We start from the raw sequence: 20,516 nt of genomic DNA on the forward strand, positions 1-20,516 counted from the left end.
ATCTCAAAAAATAAGTGGAATAGGCATGAGCAACGGCTCAGTAGTTAAGAGCACTTCCAGAGGACAGGAGAGTCTGGTTCCCGGCACCCACAGTGGGCAGCTTACAACCACTTGTGACTCCAGCTCCAGGGGCATTCAGTGCCTCTGGCCTCCATCGGAACCTGCACTCACATGTATAACCCCCACTCAGACATACAAGCATACATATAATGAAAAATAATAAAAATAAATATTTTTAAAAGGGTGAGAGCCATAGAGGAAGACATGATTTCAACCTCTAGCTTCTGCAAGCAAGTATACACATTTGGACGTGCGCCTGTGCCCACCATTAAACAAGTTCACTCACAGACTTAGGAGAGAAAGGGAATGGGGAAAAGAGAGAGAACAGCTAGCCTGTCGCAGACAAGACCCTGAACACCTCAGAAGGGGTAGAAGTCATTGTCCCCGCCCACTTCAGGTCCACAGCTCACTGTGGTGTAGAAGATGGATGCCACATGAGTGGAGTACAGGCCAGATAAAAAGACGGCAGTGGGAAGGGAGGGGATGACTCAGCCCTGACTCTGCCTGCACTGGCTGTGTGACCTTGGCCAATGGATTCTAATGTTTCTCCAACTGTAAAACGGAGCAAAACGACCTGATGTGGCTACCGCCAGTGTTGCCAGAGAGTGGGCCCGAAAGAGATTGCTAACAACTAAGTGTCCCCCTCCCCTGGCCTAACCTTGACTATCTCTTCTTTGGAGGTCACCTGGTTAATTTTAGGGTTTTGGATGGGTATAGTGAGGCATGCTACCTTGTTTGTTTGTTTTTTTAAAAAAAAAAGAAAAAGAAAGAAAAGAAAAGAAACTTAATTTCCAAGCTTCCTCGTGGCAATCCGGTGACAGAAATAAAACCAGGCAGTTGTTGCTATGCAACATCAGCAGCTTGCCCAGGGACCAGATACATCTTTGCTGTTACTTATCTTTACTGGAATCTTGAGTGATATTTTTCTGACTACCCAGCATTAGCCTGTTCTCATTACGTAAAGGCACAGTAGAGTGGAGAGCGAATGTCTGGGAGGGAGTCCTGCCCTGAGGTTCGAGGAGGTCCACTGTCCCTCGGAACTGGCTTTCTGGATCCTCTTTTCGTTTCTGGTTCTCTTTCCTTCGTTTTTTTCTCCTACTTTCTTCACTGTAGTTAAAATGAAGATTACAAGTAGCCAGGTGTAGTTCAGGCCTGTCACCCCAATACTCAGGAGGCTGAGGCAGGAGGATTGTGGGTTTCAAGTCAACCTATGCTACAAAGCAAGAGCCTAAATTAAAAATTAAAAACAAGGGTCATCAGGTACAGGTGCCCACCAAGCCTGGAGACTTGAGTTCAATTCCCCAGGACCCACAGGCTAAGAGGAGAGAACCAACCCAAATTGTCCTCTGAACTCCACACCTGTGCAAGAGCAGAGAGAGAGGAAATAAATAAATAACAAATAACATGGGAAGATGTGTAAAGAAAGATCCGGTTTCTCTTAGCCTTTTTCTTGGTGGCAGACTTCTTAGTCATGGGTGGTTTTTAAAGTGTTCTCTTTCTCATGGTTTGAAAGGGTTTTTTTGTTTGTTTGTTTGTTTGTTTTTGGGGTTTGGTTTTTTGTTTTGTTTTTTTTTTTTTTGGTTTTTTGGGGGTTTTGGGGGTTTTGTTTTGTTTTGTTGTTGTTGTTGTTTTGAGGTGGAGTCTTGCAAAATCGCCCAATATTGGCCCAGAACTTACTCTGTAGCTAAAGCTGGCCAAACACGTGTTGATCTTCCTGCTTCAGACTTCATACTGAGATCACAGGCAAGTGCCACCACATACACAGCACAATTTCTTTCTTTTCAAGACAACAAACAAGAGACCTTGTCTAAAATTTGGAGCCTACAAGATGCCTCAGCAGGTGAAGACAGCTGCCACTAAGTCTGAGATCTGAGTTTAATCCCCAAGATCCACGCGGTGGAAGGGGAAACTGACTTACAAGTCGGTCTCTGGCTTCGTGAGACCCTGTCTCATAAACAATAACGATCGCTGGGATCAGCCATGTTCTCTGTGCATTATTCTTCAGACTTACTTTCTTTCAACACGTGCCTTCCTTTTAAAACATCTGCAGTGGAGTTCGGAAATGTGTCTCATCCCCAAATCCTCCCTCTGCCCGTTTGTCCTAGCCTGTGGAGCTCTCTGGTTTCCGCCGTCTGCGCCTGCCCTCCCCACGAAAGCACGTGCTCCAGTTCCTCAGGCCGTGTCTTGGCGTTCTCATCCCATTGGCATAATGGCAGACATGGAGGGGATGGGCAGAGCACACAGTAAGGCAGAGCGGTTACTCAACCACGGCTGGATTGTGAGACCAGGCCAGAGGGACAGCCCCAGGAACCTGGGGGGAGGGGGCGTCACGGAAGAAGGTGTGCAGGAGTCAGGAGGACTTTGTGCTAAATTCAATAACATGACGTTCCTGTAGCAGGAGACACTGGGCTGTGGTGCTGGGGCCTGTCCTGAAGGTCCTGCAGCCTGCCTCCTGCCAGTGTTTGAATGAATTCCGCTGGCTGCAGCCTCCCCCAGCATTCCTGGTACTGGCTGCAGCAAAGAGAATTGGTTAGAAGTGGGAAGGGTCCCCAGAATGTCCGCTCCAACTCTCAGACACTATACAACCCAAAGCCCCAAGCCTGAGAGACCGGCTGCAACCACACAGCTTGATCCGCTTCCCAGGCCTTTATATACCTGAGTGCTTACTTCCTTGCTTATTTTTACTGCTCTACCAGTGAGTCACATTCCCTGCTTGTTTTTTCTAATTTGAAACAACTTCTCCTGCAGCCCAGGCTGGCCTCAAACTCACTGTGTGTCTGAGAATGACCTTGAACATCTAATCCTCCTGCCTCCACCTCCAGAGTGCTGGAATGGAATTGCAGGCAGAAGCCTGGTTTACACAGTGATGGAAGTTGAGCCCCATGCATGCCAAGCAAGCAGTTTACAAACTGAACTACAGTCCTGAGCCAGCTTTCCAGCTAATTAGGACATAAGACCCCACTCAGTGTGTGGACCCCACCTTGAGAGGGCACAATTTAAAGAAAGACCACCTTATTGCCTAATTCATGACTAATTAGTTAATTAATCTCAGAGAGAGGGCAAAGAAGATCCAAAGCAAAAATGAGCATGTTTTCAGGTTATGGGGATTGTTGGTAAATTGAAAACGTACCTCAAAGTGCAAGATAAGCAAGTTCCTGTCTCTCTCCTTGGTGTGTCTTGTCCCTGGCCTTCAACAAACACTCATGTGACAACACAGCTGAAGCACCCACTGTCTGCACATCTGACCCCAGACAGTGGGGTGTGGGTAGAAAAGTTCTGCCCAGCCCCCAAAATATACACAGGTCCTGGGCAAGGCCAAGTCTCACATGGAGCAGAACAAAGGCAGAACTATGGGGGAAATTCTCAAAAAAGGGAGACAGAGACACACACAGAGAGATACACGCAAAGAAAATGATTAATCCTCCCTGGGAGGAAGAACAGATCAAGGGCCTGGTGGAGGTGTGGTTTGGGGTCTTACAGGGTACGTGGGAGGGGAGAGCAGAGTATTCTGTGATGACCAAGGTGAGAGGTGGGTGTGTGGGGAAGGAATCAGGGATGAGAGGCCGGCCAGACAGGAAATGCACAGGAGAGAGCTGGGAACAACAATGATAAGGGTTTGATTACTAAATTCATTTGCATATTTATAGTGCACTTGAAGAAGAGAAAGATGTTCAGGTATGACATTCGGGCTTATCCTGAGAGCCACAGGGAGTGCTTTTAATAACCAGTGCACCGTGATGGGATCTGCGCTTGCGTGGCAAAGCCTTTCAGATTCTTAGACTGACCCTTCAAACGCTCAGTGAAATGAGCAAATCTTGTGTCTCTCCACGGGGGAACAGACTGTAAAGCCTCGGCTGCATTTACAAAGTGGAGGATGTTTTCAAAGACTCATCTTCTTCTGCCTGCTAAATCCTGACTAACAATGGTTAGGAGTTAGGATAAGAAGGAGGGGTGGAGAATGTGACACTGGTGTCTCTCCAGGCACCCCTTGAAGCTCCTGACGTTGTGAAGCTTTTACACTTTTTTATATATTTATAACACACAGAGTGACCCCCTAGCTACCCAGACAGATAATAGCAGCCACCAACATTTGTAAGGCTCTCCACATTAACAAAAGATATGCATTGCATTTTCTGTCTTGACTCTCGCAACAACTCCATAGCTCAATGCTATGTTTGTTCCCATCTTAGAGGTAAAAAAAACTAAGCTTCAGAAAGACAAGGCGTCTTGGTAGTTGGCTCTTGGATTCTCTGACTGATGACCTTTCTTTTGTATCCTGCTGCTGAGAGCAGTGTGACTGATAGTTACTTTTCTCCTTGCTGTGACCAAATCGACGACAAAAGCAACTTAAAGAAATAATTACGTTAGCTCACAGTGAAAGGGTATACGCTTCCTCATGGTGGGGAAGGGCTCACAGTTTGAAGAGCTGCCGTCCACCATGACGCGGAAAGCACCATGCAGGAAGATGTGGCGACTAGTCTCCCTGCAGCCACAATCAGGAAGCAGAGGGCAATGATGCTGGTGTGCAAGTTCCCCAGGACCTCAGTCCCTGGAAAGGCACCTCTCACATTTAGGGAGGGCCTTCTCCCCTCCATTAGCAACACAAAGATAATCCTTTATAAATGGGCCTAGAGGCTTGTCTTCTGTGATCCCTGTCAGGATGACAGGATTAACCGCCACACGGACAAATGCAGCAGCCAAGTCACCTGCACAGAGCTGAGAACAGTATTCTGTACCGAGGGCTGTCTCACGTGTCTGCTAATGATCCTGGCCATGCCCCTGTCCCATAGAAACAGTAACATCTGCTGGCTGGTGTCAGAACGTTGCAAAACCAATACTCCCCTGGGCAAAGCACAGAGCAAATGATGAGCTTATCTATATCTATTCAGCGCAAGTGCATGCCCCTCTCCCAAAGCCTAGACAACCATCCATATATTAAACTTGATGACAAACTATTTTCACCTTGAACTTGCCACTATTGTGAAGACAAGGAGAAAAAACGGGTCTTATCTCTACAGACTGCGTCTGGAGGGCTACAGAGAAACAAGGGTGTGCTTGTGCGGCAGCCACACCGGCACACACTGCAGGGATTTTATTTTCCTTTCTATTTCTTTATTCTCGGTTCTCTGAGGCAGGGTCTCGCACAAACCAGGCCTGCTTCCCATTCATCATTCCCCCTGCCTTCACCTCTCAATCGCCAGGATTACAGGTGTACAGTCATGCCTGCCTCTAACTCAGGAACTGGGAAACCTCATTTTAAGCTAGACTATCAATGGCCGAAGTTCCTTGACCTTGCAGACCCTAAGAGGCCTTATCTAGAAAAGAATGGAGCTCAGCCAGTGCACTCTAAAATCCTTTTCTGTTCACAGGGTGAATTATTGTTTGCATAAGTGAAATAGGCATGAATTTGATCAGATTGACTGTTTTCTGAGTAGGATATTCTGGCACACACCTGCAATCCTGTCACTGGAGTCTGAAGTAAGAGAATTGTATATTCCGGGCTAGCTTGAACCACATAGTGAGAGCCTGTCTCAAAAGCACACACAGACACACACAGCCTCCAGGGAGATTACCAGGAACTGTTTTCTCTGTTTGTTTGTTCACTGTGGTTTTGTTTTTTGTTTTTCTTTTTCTTTTAAGAGAGCATCTTTGTAGCCCAGGCTATCTTCAAACTAGCAGCAATCTTCTACGCATGAGCTACCACACCCAGCTTAATGCCCATTTCTTCATTTCTTGCTCTGAACCTTGAATCACCACTTCCCACCTCCAGGAGTAAGAAGGCTTGCACTGATTCACCAAAAAGCAACCATAAGAAAAAGGCTGGAGGCACAGGGAGTGATCTCTTGAATGGCGCAGCTGCAGGAAGAGAAGCCCTGTTCCCTCTTCTGTCAGCGATGACTGAAAAAAAAAAGAACGAAAAGAAGTGGCAGAGATAGGACACTAATTGAAATTCGAGTAAAGAACTTCAGGAGACATTTCTCCAAAGAACAGACCCAATGGCCAATCAGCCTATGAAAAGGTGCTCAACACCATTAGTCATCAGAGAAATGCAAATCAAAAATGCCATGAGATATGTCATACAATGTCACACCTGCTGTGATCAAAAGTACCTGGGAAGTAGACTGGGGATGTAAGAGGTTCGCTTGCCTGGCACGCAAAACAAACAAACAAGCAAACAAACAAAAAACCTGTTTGATCCTCCCAACTACACAAAAGGAGGTGTGAAGGCACACACCATTAATCTCTGCACTCGGAAGGTAGAGGCAGCAGGATTAGGAAATTCAAGGTGATCCCAGGCTCCAAAGTCAGTTCCAAGCCAGTCTAGGTTACCTGAAACACTGTCTCTAAAACAAAGCACCAGCAACAACCAGAACTAAGAAGCTGTAAGTGTCAGCGAGGTCATGGGGAAACTGGACCCGTCGGCCACTGTGACTAGTTAAAGTGGTAAGGATGACCAGAAGAAAGGTAGGGATGTGCCACCACGTTTCCCACAGCTCTGTGTCTGACTCAGTCTCCAGGAGACATGCAGGAGAAGAGGGGAGAAAGGGAAGGTATCAGTTGTCCTTTCCTTCTGGACCCATGGAACCACCAGCCTAAAATGAAACATGCATGGAGGTTGGACCTTTGAATTTGATGTGTCTAGTGTTTGAACCCTTGCGTCCCACCAAAACATACATGCTGGCACTTTATAGCCAAGGTGACAGTATTAGAAGACGTTATCGTTCATATTTACTAAAGGGATTGAAAGAGGGAGTTCAAATCTTCAGTCTCCTCCACTATGTGAAGACACAGCTTCCAGCATCTCCAGAAGACACCACAAGACCCATCGTGGAAGCCAGGGCGAACCGTCCCAGATAGCAAATGTGCTGGCACCTTCATCCTGGACTCCATCACAGTGAAAGACAAATTCCTGCTCTTTATAGATTACCCAGGCTGGGGTAGTTTGTTCACCAACTACCCCAGGAATAAGCTAAGATACAGCTTTTTAAACTGGAAGGAGGTTATTCTGAATAGAGCAGAGTATGAGGAATGAGAACAATGGAGCAAGCAGTTAGGGGAATCAGTTCTTAGAGGCAATGGCCCCACATAGACAAGTTGGTGGGTGTTAGTGACCAAATAAATCTCTCATATCTACATGGTAGTGAGTTCAGTTGGTGTAATAAACAAGTCGAACATTAGAAGAAGCGTGTGCCAGGATTCTCCCATACCCATTCTCCAATTTCTTTCTTAGTAAGAAACTTGTTATGGTCAGCTAAGCAATGGTCCATTCAGACAGGCTGGTGCTAACACCTGCAGCTTAATTTTATGTGCAGCAGATATAAATGATAGTATCACAAATAGCTGCAAGTTCAAACATAGAAAAAAAGAACCTGTTCCCCAACGGCTGTGAAGGGAGATCTTACACAAGAACTTTTGCTAATGACTTCTGGAGAGTTTCTTTTGACTTCACAATAGCACCCCTCCCTCATCAGTATTTTTACATCTTCAAGATGAGAATCTGGGTCCAGTTTTAAAACGTTGAGAAACTTCTTCAAGGTCACACTGCCAGTGACTGCATCTGACAAAGCTAGTCTGTCTCGTTTCAATGCCATGTCGTTTGCTTTTTTAATTTGTTTGGACATATTTTGGTTAGGTGGGGTTTCTATTGCTGTGACGTGATGCCATGAACATGCACTCTTATAAAGGAAAACATTTAATTGGCTGGCTTACAGTTTCAGAGGTTTGGTCCATTATCATCATGGCAGAACAAGGCAGCATACAGGCAGACAGGGTGATGGAGAAGGAACTGAGAGTGGAGAAGGAGCTAATATCTTGATCCAAAGGCAACAGGAAGTGAACTGTGTCACTGGGTGTAACTTGAGCATAGAAGACCTCAAAGCCCTCCCCCACAGTAACACACTTCCTCCAACAAGGCCACATCTACTTCAACAAGGCCACACTTCTGAATAGTACCACTCCCCTTGGGGGCCATTTTCTTTCAAACCACCACTGGATGTGTGTGTGTGTGTGTGTGTGTGTGTGTGTGTGTGTGTGTGTGTTGCATGTGTGTTACATGTGGTTATGTTCATATATGTGAGTATGGGCACAAGCGTGTCAGTGCATGTATGGAGGTCAAAGAAAAACCTCAAGCATTCTCCCACCTTGCTTGAGGCAGGGTCTCTATGTTGTTTGCCAATGTGTACAAGACTAGCTGGCTGGTGAGCTTCCAGGAATTCCCCTGTCTCCATCTCCCATCTCACTGGAGGAACAATGGAGTACAGATGCACTACTGCACCTGGATTATGTGATGTATGGGGGTTCCAAATTCAGGTCTTCCTTCTTGCACAGCAAGTGCTTGACCTACAGAGACATCTCCCCAGCCTCAGTGCTGTGCTCTTACCCACTGCACACCATAGTCTATTTGTGTGGCCCCCTGTGATGGCTGAACTGTACCAAGTCTCTTCGAATTATTGAAGTGTATAGAAGATGATGTTAGTGTTGGGTAATAAAGATGACAATAAAATGCTATGAGAGTTGCTGTCTTGGTTGTCATCACTCATACCCCAGGTCTATCATAATTTTTCTGAATAAGATGTAAATGATTAATTCTTGGGTTGCTTAAAAATTGAGTAATGCTGCACTCTCACGTGGACCTAAGATCATGTTGGACAATATCCACTGAACCATGTAGAGCAGGAAGAAATTCTGCAATAACAAACTCGTGTTTCTCACAAAAAGAAGGCAAAGACGTTGTGATTTATGATGGGTCTATCAAAGTGGGTTGCTGGTGCTTAATCTCCGTTGCAACCACATCAGGTAGGATGCTCTAAGAATGTATGAAGAAGAGGGGTTCTTACTGGATAAGGAAGCCCATCCCAGGAGCTCCGGAAGAGTTTTCCAATCTGCAGTTGCTACTGTCCCCACTGGTCCTGTGGATGTCATCGCCATGGCTGCTATCCTGTGGCTCCACCCAAGACCCTCACCCTAGGTTAGCCCCAGATCACTTTGTTTCCCATCCAGCCAAAGGTTGGATGAAGCCAGTCTCTCTTCATTGCGCCAACTCTGGTAAAGGGCCCCTTTCCTCTCAGCCTCCTTCCATTTTCTCATTTAGAGCATGTTTGGAATAAGTTCCCTTGATATTAAATTTTAGGGTATTAGAGTGATTCTCCTAGAGCCCAAATATTAGTTCCAAGGTCATACTTAGCATTTCCTCCAGCCCAAACAATAGGCTACATGGGATTTGTGGCCAGTATTCAGAAGCACCAGGGATCCATGACTGAGTCAAAAGATCAGTCTCCCATTACCTTCAAATCGAACCCTTCATGGAAATGTATTTGTAGAATTCATTGAAGAAACTGCTGTGTGTGTGTGTGTGTGTGTGTGTGTGTGTGTGTGTGTGTGTGTGTGTTTGTGTGTGCACTGTGGAGACTGGCCTTGAACTCACAGCCCTCCAACCCCCACCTCCCAAGCGCTAGGATTATAGGCACACATCATCACACCCAGCTTGTGTGTGTGTAACTTCGCAGTGATGTATGCCTCAGAAATCTCAGTTTGCAGAGAGCACAAATCCACTCTGCAGAGCCTGATAGAGTCTCCTCAGAAAGCACAGCAACACGGCTAAGCCCTGGGCTCAAGGGAGCCTAAGCCTTGATTACTTTCCTCGCAGGTCTTGCTGCATGATGGAGCAGAGATGTTTCCTCTCTGCTTCACCAAAAAAGGCCTGGACGTCTGTGTTCTCACGTTTTCCTCGGGTCTTAACCATTGCTTCACTGGACATTCACATTTTCACTGGAGCTATTTAGACACCTGACGGACAGACAGCACAACTGACTGGAAATGTGTAGTCCATGTGACCATCGCTGTACCTTCTTTTCTGTTTTGGTCTCATGTAAGTAACACAGGGTGGCCTCGAACTTACTATGTGACCAAGGATGACTTTGAACTTCTGATCCTTCTACCTCCACTTCTTGAGTACTAGTATTACAGGTATATCCAAAGACACCCAATTTTGGAGGTGTAGGGGCTCAAACACTGGTCTTCGTGCATGCTAGGCAAGCACTCTAGCTGTATTCCCCGCCCCACCCTGTACTTTCATATGGTGTCACACGATGCAATACAGAACAAACAAGACTGAGTCCCGGCCCCTGAGCTCTCGTTAAACAACCCTGTGATCTTGAAGTCATTTCATTCTTCTATGATTCCATCTGTTGTTAAAATGCGGAAATCTATACACAGTATCTCTGGAGACCCTTTTAAAAATAACGCTTGATATGTCTCTTATGTGAAAGGTACTTTATTCAATGCATGCTTTTCTAAGTTTTTCTACAAAAAAGAAATATCAAAACTGCCTTATAATTATAATAGATACTAAGAGCATTGGAATCCAAGCATAGATACATATTTTTTAATACCTAGAGCCTCAGCACTCAGGAATTTTTAAAGGGAAGATCATAACTCTGAGGGCATCTGGGACTATTTCAAAAGAGTAAAATGAAACAAAAAGGCTTGTGTAGGGACTGGAGAGATGGCTTGGCAGTTTAGGAACACTTGCTGCTTTTGCAGAGGCCCTGGGTTCAGTTCCCAGCATACACATGGCAGCCTACAACCATCTGTAATTCCAGTTCCAGAGAATGGGATGCCCTCTTCTGGCCTCTACAGGCAACTACACACATGTGGTACAAATATACACATGCAGGCAAGTACTCATAAAATAAAAACGAATAAATTTTATCACTCTGTAGACTAGGCTGGCCTCGAACTCACAGAGATCTGCCTGGCTCTGCCTCCCTAGTGCTGGGATTAAAGGCATGGGCCACTGCCACCTGACTAGAATCAATCTTTTTTAATATCCGTGTTAGACCATTTTAATTATGTGAATGATCATTGTCCACTCATCAATATCAGAACAGAAGAGAGAGTGAGTAGAGGCCGAGATGAACAGCTCCACACCCTGGCAGAGACAGCAAAAGAAGCATTTCTCTCAAAGCCTGGCAGAGAGTTTGCTGCGTATCTGCGACAGTCAGTTTTATGTGTCAATTTAGCTAGGCCACAATACTCAGGCATTTTGTCAAGCACGTCTGCCTGTGTCTGTAAAGATGTTTTAAAATAAGATTAGCACTTAAATCAATAGACTTGCAGTGGAGGACATTGCCCTCTGTAAGGTGGGTAGCCTCATCTAATTAGCTGAAGGCCTTAAGAAAAAGTGTGGGATTCCTCAAAGAAGAGGCATTTTGCCAGCAGTTTGCCCTCAGACTCAAGCGGCAGCATCGAGTGCACCCTGGCAGCCTGGGCCTTGGACTTGCCAGTTTCCATAATCCTGGAATAAATGAGAGAAGGGAGGGGAAGACAGATATATAGATGGATAGATAGGTAATAGATTGATAGATAGATAGATAGATAGATAGATAGATAGATAGATAGATAGATAGTAGAAATAGCTAAATACGACAAACGAGAGATTAATAATAGAGAAATAGATGATAATTATATAGAGATAGGTGATAGATGGGTGGTATGATAGATACAGAAAGCAGAGATGGAGAGAGGGAGGGAAGGAGAGAGGAAGAAAGAGAGAGACTGAGCCTGGTTCACTTCTCTAGAGAGCCCTGACTTCCGTGAAGATGGAGGAAGGGTAGCCCAACCATCCCACCCTTATCATAGCTTCTCCTTACACTACATTCTTTGATTCAGGAAGCTCTGTCCCTGGTGAGAGGATCCACTACCTCAAAGCTAAGTGCAAGGGGAAGTGCTCTACACACTGTAAAGTGTTGTGCACACGAATGCTCCCCTAATGGCACAGTCTTCATTTGAGCTATTTCCAGCGGAAACACTAGGTGTGCTCAGCATTATGTAATGTGAAAGGTTGAGGTGCTGAAGGCAGGCAGAGCGCACAGGGCAGGGTGGTGATGTGTTCTGCTTCCCCAGCCCACAGCCCAGCCACACACTGGATCATTAGAACTATCCTGGGAAAGAACAGAATTCGTTGATCGTGCATTTGCCCCACATAGCTCTTGGCTCTAGCAATTCTCTACACCTCCAGAGACCGCTCATCTTCCTCTTCTACATTATCCAGAAAAGAAATAAAGCCAGCTGTCAGAGGGAGTGAGCTTTTTAGCACTTTAATCAAAACCAGCCTTCCTGACTCCCTGACTTCCTAGAATAAATGCTGTTTGCTCCCCAACCCTTCCTGGCTTATCAGTATGCTGACTCCACCTAGTGACAGATGGAGAGAATGCACCCAAACTTGATTAGCAAGCCTAAAATCCTTCCCATCTAAAATTCAGGTAACACAGGTTTAAATTCCAGAGAATCCCAGGGAACACCGTACATTGCTCATTTTAAGACTGCTTAGAGAGCTGGTGAGATGGCTCAGCGGTAAGAGAGTGTACTGCTCTTGCAGAGGATCTGGGTTGGTTCCCGACATCTACGTCACTTGGCTCACAACTGCTTGTTAACTCCAGATCCAGAGGACCAGGCACCCTCTGCAGGCACCTGCATGTACATGGTACACATATTTTCAGACACACACACACACACACACACACACACACACACACACACACTCACACACACACACACACTCACACACACACACACACACACACACACACACACACACACAAATAAAAAAATTTAATCATTTTATAAAATACTACTTAAGTGTATGGACCTGGCATTCAAATATCTCTAGGCTTAATTCCCTATTTTAACTCCCACTGTGTTTTGCCCATATGACTTTGGACTTGTTACTTTAAACTTTATGACACTGTTTGTAAAAAACAGGGTCAATTGTGAAAATTTAATATAAAGTTTCTAATAACTAGTGTAGATATAGACAGAATACTTAATAAACTAGTCTACCCATAACACCCAGAAAAGTATGTGGAATTTCCACAGAATATCCTTTCGCTAGACTTGGTGGTTCTCAGTATAGTGATGAGGTTAAATAGGAGGTGGTGAGTAATTTTTAAATCTCTACATTAGGGCTGACAAGATGGCTCAGCCTGTGTCCGCTGCCAAGCCTGAAGATCAGTGTTCTCTCCCCAGGATCCACAAAGTGGAAGAATAGAACCAATCCCACAAGTTGCTCTCTATGCACCACATAATCACTGTACTATCTGTATACACACATAAACACACACACACACACACATACACTATCAATGATGTAATCACACTGTGAAATATGTGTTTACATTACTACAATCAGATAGAGAAAGATTTTCCCTACAACAAATGTGAATATTTTTTCTATACTACTGTGTAGAAAATACACTCTAATTAATCGAGGATGACATTAAATGTTTTTATTAGATGTGTGTTCTGTTCCTTTTTCTGGTTCATTCTCTCATCTAAACCTTGAAGTGACCCGTGTCCATCCCTCAAAACCTTCCTCCAACATAATTTGTATTCTGCTCTGAGTAAAAATCAAGACACTGTTTTGTTTTGTTTTTTTTGTTTTGTTTTGTTTTGTTTTGTTTTGTTTTTTTTTTTGATTTTTCGAGACAGGGTTTCTCTGTGTAGCTTTGCGCCTTTCCTGGAACTCACTCTGTAGACCAGGCTGGCCTCGAACTCACAGAGATCCGCCTGGCTCTGCCTCCCGAGTGCTGGGATTAAAGGCGTGCGCCACCACTGCCCGGCAACACTGCTTTTTTAAAAGTTTTTTTTTTTTTTAAGATTTATTCTTTATGTGTATGTGTCTTACCTATCATGTACATACGGGCATCACATGTGTACCTATAGTGGCCAGAAGAGGGCACCAGATTCCCAAGATCTGAAGTTACAGACAGTTGTGAGCTACCACACTGGTGCTGAAAACTGAACCCAGGTCCTCTGCAAAAGCAGTTGGTGCTCTTAACTACTGAGCTATCTCTCCAGCCCCATCCAAATCACTCCTTAGTGCATCAGGAGGCTTTGTTCAATGTTAAGACACAATTGTTTGACCATAACAAACATTATTCCATTCCATACCCAAGCCCCACCTCTAGAATCCGTCCATTTCAAACACTGCTCTCAGACAGGGTCTAGCTCCCAGCCCTGGTCTTCCTTTTCTTTGCTCCTAGTGAATGTATGCGTAAGGTCTGGTATCCCATCTGTCATCATTTGAATCTAAAAGACTCATGGGATACTTCTGTTCTGAATTTTTCAGTTTTTTACTAGCATATATTAATTATATAATAGTGGATTCCACTTTGACATCTTCACGCATGTGTACAGTGTGCTCTGATCATCACCTCCATTGGCGCCCTCTCCCCACTCACTCTGATCTCTTTCCTTCTCCCAATTGTTTCCCTTCAGTTTCCATGTCTTCCTTGTGTATCCATGTGACCTGGGTTAATTAGAGTCACTTACAGGAACACAGGCAACTTAACAGAGGCTATACCACTAAAGAAACTCTCCCTCCCCCCTCCCTCTTTCCCTCCCTCCTTCCCTCCCTCCCTCCGTCCCCCTCTCCCTCTCCCTCTCCCTCTTCCTCTCCCTCTCCCAGCAACCATTAAAAGTATACAGCTCCTCAGAGAGTGCAGAGAGGGGCAGGGACTTAGGAGCCCTTCCCCCATCCATGATGGACTATTGATCGGCTCAGTCTTGCACAGGTAATCATGGCTGATGAGAGAATGCATTGTCTACATCCTTCCCAGATGGCATTCCACACACTCTACCTCTTCTTCCAGATCTTAAAATCCTCCCACCCCTTTCTACAGAGCTCCTTCCACTTTGGAGGAGATGTCCCATTTAGGGGTGACCATCCAATAGTCACTTACTCTCAGCACTTAGACTGGTTACTTTCTGAAATAACTGTTGCCTACTACAAATACGATGCTTGTCTGACCACAGCAGCAGTAATATATAGGTATAAACATGAACATTTAGAAGCCAATTAGATAAACACATCATGTTCATTTAGCAAAACAATAGCAGTTGCTTCCCTTCTAGGGCTTATGACCTCCCCAGATGTGGGCTTTTGATCGGCTTTGCAGGACCAGACATGAATTCCCTCCTCTGAAGCAGGTCTCAAAGCCGATCAGAAAGTGTCTGGCTACCCTCATCATAGCTGTGCTACTATTGAAGCAGTGGGTATCTTACCTGGCAGGTAGTGTGGCACGTAGGGTGGATAACTGAATGAGACTGGTGATCTTTCCCCAATAGCCTGGATCTTCCAGTACTGCGAAAGCTACGCAGTAGGAGGAACTTACAGCTTAGTTACAGCCAGATTCTTCTGTGCCCTGCAACCAAAGTTTGTGATCTTCAGCAATGATTGTGCTTTAAACCAGTGGTTCTCAACCTTCCTAATGCTGTGACCCTTTAACACAGTTAGTTCCTCATGTTGTGGTAACCTGTAGCTAGTGTTTTTTTGCCTGGCCCACAGTCAGGACAAATCTCTGTCACCTGCCAGTCCCACAGCCACTCAGACCCAACCAAGTAAACACAGAGACTTACATTGCTTACAAACTGTATGGCCATGGCAGGCTTCTTGCTAACTGTTCTTATATCTTAAATTAGTCCATTTCCATAAATCTATACCTTGCCACGTGGCTCGTGGCTTGCCAGCATCTTCACATGATGTTTGTCATGGTGGCAGCTGGCAGTGACTCCTTCCGCCTTCCTGTTCTTTCTTTTCTCCGCTCTGTTAGTCCCACCTATACTTCATGCCTAGCCACTGGCCAATCAGTGTTTTATTTATTGACCAATCAGAGCCCCATGTTGGGTGCCAAATGTAGATGTAACCAACCGTCTTATTAAATAAGAAACACAGAACCAATGTAAAGAAGAAAGCCAAGAGGTCAGAGCTCAGAGCTAAAACCTTACCCTTCCTCCTGCTGTGGTCCTACCTCTCTGAAAGAGACCTACTTCCTGTGTGTTTGTCTTTATATAGTCTTTCTGTTCTGTCTTCTCATTGGTTGTAAACCCAAATACGTGACTGCCTCGTCGCTGCCTGTAAGTACAGCCCTCCAGGTCTTAAAGGCATGTGTCTCCAATGCTGGCTGTATCCCTGAACACACAGAGACTGACCTAGCTCTGCCTACCAAGTGCTGGGATTATAAGCATATGCCACCACTGCCCTGCTTTCCTATGGCTTGCTAATAGTTCTGACCCCTGAGCAACTTTATTTATTAACAAACAATTAAAATCACATTTCAGTACAAATAAAATACCACCATAGTGACCCTCAACCCAGCCTTCCATAAACTATTTTCTTTGCTACTTCATAACTGTAATTTTTCTACTGTTATGAATTATAATGTAAATAGCTGTGTTTTCTGATGGTCTTAGGTGAACCCTGTGAAAGGGTCATTTAACCCCCAAAGGGTTACGACCCATAGGTTGAGAACCACTGGACACACTCAATTTCCAGAGGGTAGCACAATTTTCGGAGACTTTGGAAACTGTCGAGCAGAAGTGGGTGATTAGGGGCTGGAGCTTTGCTTCCCCATCCACCATGATGTGATGATGAGTCTGTGCCACAGGCTCCTGCCGCCATGAGCGTCACTTCCTGACATGATGTGCTGAGACCTGAAAACATGGACCAGGATAGGTGTTTCCTCCCACAAGCTGTTATGTGGGGCATTTCTCCAAAAGGAACTAATATGTCTTCTTTCTCTATTCTTTGCCCCGATACATTTTCTTTCTTCGTAGAACAGAAAAGAAAGTATTATACAAAGGCCATGTACCAGCTCATACATGAACTAATTGAACCAGTTTAGTTTAACTCACTGGAGCATATACAAGTCATGGCCCAAGTCCCGCTTTTGCCTCTGAAAAACAGGAGTATTTTTCTATTTCACCCTATAGCGTTATGGATGACATAATCAGTTTAAAATTCTCTATGACTTGGAATATATTACAGAAATACAAAACTAGAGTGTCCCATCCAGCATCAGCACTATTCAAGATCTATTACCAATCTTTATTTGGGGTGGGAGGGGTAAGGCAGTATCTCATGTAGCCCAGGCTGGCCTCAAAATCACTACAGAGATGAAGATGACCTTCAGCACTGGACCTCCCTCCCTCCATTTCCCAGGAACTGGGATTACAGGTGTGTGTCACCTCACTTGGCTCTGCCAGTCTTAATTACAGAAACCGTCATACACTTAATTATATTTTCACTTTCTACTCATTAAGAATACACAGGTTTTAATTTGGATTAGTCCCAAGGACCTCCTAAGGGTCATGGTTCGATATTTAGAACCATTGCCCAAATCAATAAAAATACTAAGATCAGCTATAATGGTTCATACCTTCTGTCCCAATGGAGGCAAAGATATGATGATCACAGGTTCAAGGTCAGCCTGGGCTACATCATGAGACCTTGTGTCAAGAAATCAAGAGCTGGCAACGTAGCTCAGTAGTCAAGAGCTTCCCTAGTTTATGCAAGGCCCTGAGCTTGATCCCAAACACCAACAGCCAGTCAACAAGTAAGTGTAAAAATGTAATCAAGAGAAACTTCAACACTTGGGGATGCTCTCTTCTCATTCCCATATTTCTCTAAACCAATTACTTCCTTCTCCTAAATGCCCTATTACTTGCTCTGACTCCTTGTCCCTCCCCTGCTAATTTCTGATAGTATCCCACCAGCCATTTCATCTATAACCAATAACTATTCTACCTTTTAACAGTTATGCCTAATTAAACCTACTTAGGCATACACCTCAATAGAAGAAAACAAATTGAATGTCACACACGAGGATGGAAAAATTTGGGTCCAAAATACAAAACTACTCCCTTCCCTACTCGTTGCATTATTAATTATCTTGAGGTTGCAGTTTGCAGACATCTGCTGGATAGAAGAACAGATTAGAGAGGCAAGGAGATCTGCCAAGACCTGAGGCAGATGCCTCCTCTTAGATTTGGACCTGTTTGCAAAGCTACATGTTCTGACTCTTCCTTGGCTCTAAGTCCTAATATCACATTTCTTTAATACATCAAAAATAACTCCAGAAGAGGTAGAACTTGACCGTGAGTCTCCAGCATCCCTGGGATATTTCACACATTTGAAGAGAGGCAATATTAATTGAGAGCCTGCTCAATTAGGTAAGCTATTCCAGGGCTGAAGATTTGGGGATAAAAGAAACCGTTCCCACCTTCCACAATTTCTCTGTCTCTTCTGGGGATTCAGTTTACAGCATGGTGTCCAAAGTTCTATGGTAAAAGGAATCCAAGGTTGCCTGGACTCTCGGATCAGTATTCAAACCAGGAGTGATTGAGAGCCAAGTGATTTTCCAGGGAAGGTGGTGTCTGCAAGAATATTTGAAACCCAGACTCATTGGAGAAAGGAAGAGTAAGGCACTCCAGGCAAACAGCAGAGTTCAGAGAGTTGAAGGAAACCTGAGCTGAGGATGCAGACAGAGCCTGGGGACATGGCTCTGCAGTCAGAGTGCTCGCATAGAAAGCAAAAAGGACCAGAGCTCAGGGGCAAAAGAGATGGCATGGGGCGTGGGGATTAAGATCACTGATGGCTCTTCCAGAGGACTCCCACAAGTCCTCTGACCTCCATAGTCATGCCATGACACATGAGCATGTATATACACATAAAAATATAAATGAAACTGTAATACTCTGCTATTGAGGCTGGAGAGATGGCTCAGCAGTTAGGAAAGCACAGTGCCATTGCAGAGGACCTGAGTTCAGTTCTCACCTTTCACGTTGGGCAGTTCTCAATCACCCATAATTGCAGCTCCAGGGGTAATGTAACATCTCTGGCCTCACAGACAGTGGTATTCATGTGCACATACCCACACACAGACGCATAATTTAAAATAATAAGATACATCTTTAAAAATAAACAAATAATATTCTACTTTTGTTAGCACACATCCAAGTGAGATCACTGTACCTATGGAAAGAATTCCTATTATTGTAGATTGAACTTGAATCCCAGGTCCTATGACACGGAAATCATAGCAGCATGGATCCTTAAAAGGTTGTGTGCCTTGGACCCTGCCTCCATGGCTGCTGGTAGAGACCAGTAACAGAATCAAAGGGCTTCTCAGGCATTTAACTTGCATGTGATCCTAACATCAGCACACCACACAGAGGCAAATGCCTGTCCTAATAGTGACGGAGTGAATTGTCAGTATCTCATTGGAATGAGAGTTCAGAGTTAGGATTAACTTAACTCATATAACTATGCAAAAGGTGGAAAACAAATTTCGTGTCCATCCATAAACAGCTGGTGAAACAAAATCGATCTTATGGTAGATAGAATTATACTGACATCCACTACCTGAAGCAGTATTATGGATCTATAAGCTCCTTGCAGCATCAGGATGGGTAAGGAAAATATCTTTCCTTCTTGACTATGGGTCTGTCCAGGTAAGTTGTCATGTGATGGCCAATAAGATGTTTGTAGGTGTGATGTGAGCAGAGACAGTGTGTTCACGTGTGTGTCAGCATCCCCATAAGAACAACAGAGCCTAATGCCCCCTGCCCGAAGTACAAACCTGCATCAGCTCACTTACAGATCTGTGACCCAAATCACAGCCACTTCAGTTCACCACACATGTACAGGGGGAAGCAAAGGCTCATTTGTGTATGGTGCTGTTGGTCAGTGAGTGGTTGTTACCCAGAAAACCTGACTGATACACAGCTCATCCCTGTAATGGAATATTCTCTAGCTGTAGAATAAGGTAGATGTTGATGGACCAATATAAAATGATCTTTTACAAGGTACACAGCATTTTTTGTCATGTCTGGATGGGGGAAAATATGTTTATGTTTTTATTTGAATGATTCTAGACTGTGGTGGTATTGTGTTCCCCAAAATATTGTGTACCTTAATAAACTTATCTGGGGTCAGAGAACAGAAAAGCCACTAGTTAGGCAGTGATAGCACATGCCTTTAATCCTGGCATTCCAGAGGCAAAAACCCATCTGGGATCTCTGTGAGTTCAAGGCCACATTGGAAACAACCAAGCATGGTGACACGCCTTTAATCCCAGAAAGCCAGCCTTTAATCCCAGAGAGTGGTGGTAGAAAGCAGAAAGGTATATAAGGCGTGAGGACCAGAAACTAGAAGCATTTTGGCTGGTTAAGCATTTGACTGGTTAAGCTTTCAGGCTATGGAGCAACACAGTTCAGCTGAGATTCATTCTGGATGAGGACTCAGAGGCTTCCAGTCTGAGGAAACAGGACCAGCTGAGGAATTGGCAAGGTGAGATAGCTGTGGCTTGTTCTGTCTCTCTGACCTTCCAGTATTCACCCCAATAACTGGCCTCAGGTTTGATTTTATTAATAAGAACTTTTAAGATTTCCTGCTACACTAGACTGCATCTAGGAAGATGCTGTATTAGAATTCTCTAGAAAAACAGAACTGGTAGAATAAATATGTTGCTAGAGTTTTCCACCTTGCCCACAGTCAGGACAAATCTTTGTCACCCACCAGTCCCATAGCCGCTCAGACCCAACCAAGTAAACACAGAGACTTATTTTGCTTACAAACTGTATGACCAGAGACACTGCCAGATGCCGCCATGACCAGC

The 20,516-nt window shown here is 44.6% G+C and overlaps 1 protein-coding gene across 1 annotated transcript in view; it reads right to left on the bottom strand.

The window, feature by feature from the left end:
* Nucleotides 1-20,516, bottom strand: part of Grin2b (glutamate ionotropic receptor NMDA type subunit 2B) — a 668,532-nt gene that overhangs the window by 600,979 nt on the left and 47,037 nt on the right. Inside the window, exons 2-3 of the mRNA XM_076568099.1 lie at nucleotides 18,120-18,273; nucleotides 15,124-15,263 (exon numbers count right to left, since the gene is read on the bottom strand). The gene's annotated coding sequence lies outside the window, so the exon portion shown is untranslated. The remainder of the gene's footprint in view (nucleotides 1-15,123; nucleotides 15,264-18,119; nucleotides 18,274-20,516) is intronic.

The sequence above is a fragment of the Peromyscus maniculatus genome, chromosome 3, assembly GCF_049852395.1.
Source record: "Peromyscus maniculatus bairdii isolate BWxNUB_F1_BW_parent chromosome 3, HU_Pman_BW_mat_3.1, whole genome shotgun sequence".
Lineage (NCBI taxonomy): Eukaryota > Metazoa > Chordata > Mammalia > Rodentia > Cricetidae > Peromyscus > Peromyscus maniculatus.